We start from the raw sequence: 4,027 nt of genomic DNA on the forward strand, positions 1-4,027 counted from the left end.
TTTTTGAAGCTCAAACTGCAGTTTACTATCAGACACATAATCCTCAATAAGGGATGTTTTTTGAATTTTGCGCCAAATAGCCTGAGAAAAGTGAAAATAACATCCTTGAATTTGGGTATCCATGTACAATTTTTTAACAACATTTATCATGGGTAATTCAAAGTCCATGATTACTTTCCTCGGACTTTTGTTAGGGATTTTAGATTTTACGACTGACAAAAACTCAGTATACGTTGAGGATTGTTTGTCTGGTAGTAAGCTGTAGACTAAAGGAACTACAATGTCGTTAACGTACCCGTGAATGGGGTAGATTTGGGTGAAAGGGGTGGGCGTGCTTTTAAACGTCCCATCGAGCATCCACACATCACTGTTCTCCAACCGGTTAAGATTGCGGGGGGTGCAAAATATTAAAATACGCTTATGACAGTTTTCATTGTCATACAGAATAAACTGTTCCTTTGAAAGGGAAACACACAGTTCTGCAGGGATTTTAATATCCCCAAAAGTTTGGGGTGCCACACTTTGTGGGTGATTCGCGAGTTTCTTACGTTGGATCATTCGTCGTAAGCTGGGGATGGCAGGCATACTACTAGCCACATGTTCAGTAATATGTTGTGATACCTCCCTCAAAATGGCACCACACGGGTCATTGGAGGTGCATGCAATCATTTTCATCTCGTTTACTGATTCTCTAACTTCGATAGCAGTTGCAGAGGCCGAGTGGTTATGCTCTGTGCTTCGTAAAACAGACTCACCCAGAGTAACCGCCCGTCCTCTGCACTGCCTTGCGTAATATTGCACACACTTCCAAAGAGCCCGTGGCTCAGAATTTCGCTCCTTGCAATATATATAACCGCTGTGTTTCAGTAGGCGATTTCCTCTGCTTGACGTGATATATTGCGCCATCTTTGGATCAGACATTTGCTGTGGAAAAAAAAAAAAATATTAAAAATGATGATAAGAAAGACATTTGCGGTAGGAAGACAACAGGAAATGCATTTTACAAATAGTAAGAAAGAGATTTCCAGTAGGAAACAAACAAAAACATTCCTTTTAAAAATCATCAGAAAGACACATTGTTCCTAATGTCGGACACGAAATGCATAAAGCACTGCATACACCCCTGCGCCCGCAGCAGTAAACCCCCATCTCAAGTAGCCCCAGAAGGATGTAAGGGCCGCGTTAAAAAAAAAAAAACAGAATCTCCCCAAGATTACTAACTAAAGTGTACGTGATTGGCATTTAAAATTCAAATTATTTAAAAAAAATATATATATATTTTATTATGAACAACTTGAATTTGTATCATCAAAGCTTGTAAAAGACGTCAATCCAAACATGTTGCATTTAAAAGGGTATAGTGGTCACATTTTGCAGAAATACAAGTATAAACATTGTAAATGACAAAACTATGAATGTCACAATTTGGCAGAAAACAATATAAATAACAATTTTGTCATGTCCTGGTGAAATAAAGCCAACTTGCCTAATGCGGGACCTATTGCATTGCAAATGCTTGTTTACCTTTTGTGCTAATCTGGTGGTGCTGCACTTAGCGTAGAAACCCGAAATCTTTGCTTTACTTGCAACTCCGGGACCTTTACGAATCGGTAACATAAAGTAAAAAAGAAAGGTTAGCGGTGGCATTATTACTTAGGTCTTTCAACTACAGTTTTTCATTACTTAACAACACATAATAATAGCATAGCAAAACACAGCATAGCATACCAAACACAGCAAAACGTAGCATAGCATAACAAAACGTAGCATAGCATAGAAAAACTTAATACAAAATTTGTCATTTACAATACCAATAGCTCAAACTTCAGGGTGCAGGGCAGGGGGGACAGTTTTGGGCCCACAGCAGCGGGGGAAGGAATAGTTGCAGCCCATCTCATTATTTAGGCGCAGGTTGGGACGAGGGAAACATAGGGGCGAAGGGCACTATAAACGAAGTCTCAAGAAATAGAACACTTGCCTACTGAACACTTACCGATTGCAAACGCCCCCACGGACGTTGCGGCATATAAACTGCATGTTACGAATAGAAGGTGCGCTCCGTGTCTATGATCAAAGCAGTCTAACAAATATTGCATGCACGCTGTAAGGCAAATTACCTTTCACCTATCCACCCATCCCACCCATCCATCCCACCCACCCACCCATCCAGCCACCCAGCAATCCACCCATCCATCCATCCCACCCATCAGATGTTACCTGAAATTACTTTTCTTCTCTGCTGCCTGTTGGTGATCCAAGATATTTGAGCTCCAAAGTTAGTGCTGTGTGATGCAGGCAACAACGTGTCGACCACCTGAATCGGGATGATCTAAGAGAAAATAGCCAGAAAAAAAGTATACAATATAAGCAGTTGTGGTGTACCTCACGTTGCTTTCCTTAAAATATTTATGTATTTCATATAACTAATCTGTTAATTCAGACAAAGGTCCTTAAAACATTATCCTATAACTGTGTGTAAATCGATGTCCAGATTTCAGAACGTACACTTCTGTAAAGTCCGTACTGTTACCCGAGGACCAATGACCCAACATGACTTTCTCAAGTCAACAAACCACAGGCAGCTCAAGGATATAGCCTGTAATAAATATATTACCAATGTAAGATCCACAGACCTGGTGAAGGGCTTGAGTATTGTATCTGCTATGCTTGACTGGGTAAAGATATTCTACCATGGACTAAATCTCATTTCAGTACTCCATATAGTACCACTGGGCCCTGTTGATGGATGGGCCTGTGTTCTTGCTGCTGTGGGATATAATTTATAGTTTTTAGTGTTATACAATTAAATATGTACGTCTGATTAAGTGACCAGCACTGGTTACATTAAGGTCCAGTAATATAGGTATTCCCTGGTTAGTTGTCCAGAAAAAGCTTGTCTTTTTGCCTTTTCCCAGACTCCTACCAGCAAAACTCTCCCATGCTGTTTTTCAGAAATTACCTATTTTCGCAATATAATTCTTAGCCGAGAACATTATTAAGCTAATGCAAAATTCCAAATTATCATCCAGAAGGACAGCTTGCCTATTTATCCTTTTTACCTACTTAACATTCATAGATATTTACTTTCTGTCATTTCACTAAACTGTGGGTGGAAATGATTGCATCCTACCTGTTTTTGTACTCTGACATCAGTTGCATTGTCAAAGTAATCAGTCAATTTCATGGCAGGGTCAGTGAGCCTTCCATAGTGACGCTCTTCATAAATATTTTAGATGCTGGTGAATCAGAAGCTAATCACTGATTCAGGCTCTTGAAGAGAATGAGTCATACTCTTGCAAGCCAAGCCTCTTTTAAAGATAACTCGTACACTAGACTGAGCAGCTTTTGCTCTCCACACTTTATCATGAAGCATGAACGGATGGTATACTACTTTCAATAAAATACTTGGCTAACAGGATGAGTAAAAAGGGATATAATTCTAGTGTTTCAAAATCTCGAAGGCCCTCTTCTAACTATCTTTAAAAACCCACACAAACATAGTATCTGTACACGGACAAGCGGAACAGAAGCCAAGAACACCTTAGATTTTGCGGTATGTTCGTCTTGGTCCAGAGATATCACAATGCATTCTTTTGAAATCCTTTCCAATGGACAGTAAATCCATTTGTTAACCGTAGTGCCAAGCAGACCAATCAGATATCCTTTCTCTTGAGCGTGCAATGCCTGGAAACTTGATTGTGCCACTACAGCATTGGTGCTGACTCTTGGAACATTTGTATGCATTTGCTTCTTATGTACACTATAAAACCTCTCTTATTCAAATGATGCTCACACCCATGAATGTACATGGAATAGAAAGTCAAACACTATTTGTTTTTTAAGCATCTCGAAAGCTCTACGGGTTTGCATACACCAGCCACCGGGCTCATATTCAACTAGTAATCATTCTCACCAGCAGAGACCGCGGCTGTGCAGCACATACAACTTTAGCGTTTTAAAATCAGGCCTGCATTGAACTTATACTGCACGGGAATTGTGTAAAGAATTGCAGACATTGCAGACTACA

The 4,027-nt window shown here is 39.9% G+C and overlaps 1 long non-coding RNA gene across 1 annotated transcript; it reads right to left on the reverse strand.

The window, feature by feature from the left end:
- Positions 1-833: 833 nt before the first annotated feature.
- Positions 834-2,324, reverse strand: LOC144761573 (uncharacterized). Its single transcript, XR_013595792.1, has 3 exons — positions 2,218-2,324; positions 1,525-1,598; positions 834-924 (listed from the first exon to the last, which is right to left on the reverse strand). It is a non-coding gene; the product is annotated as an uncharacterized LOC144761573 (long non-coding RNA).
- Positions 2,325-4,027: the final 1,703 nt, after the last annotated feature.

The sequence above is a fragment of the Lissotriton helveticus genome, chromosome 6, assembly GCF_964261635.1.
Source record: "Lissotriton helveticus chromosome 6, aLisHel1.1, whole genome shotgun sequence".
Taxonomy (NCBI): Eukaryota; Metazoa; Chordata; class Amphibia; order Caudata; family Salamandridae; genus Lissotriton; species Lissotriton helveticus.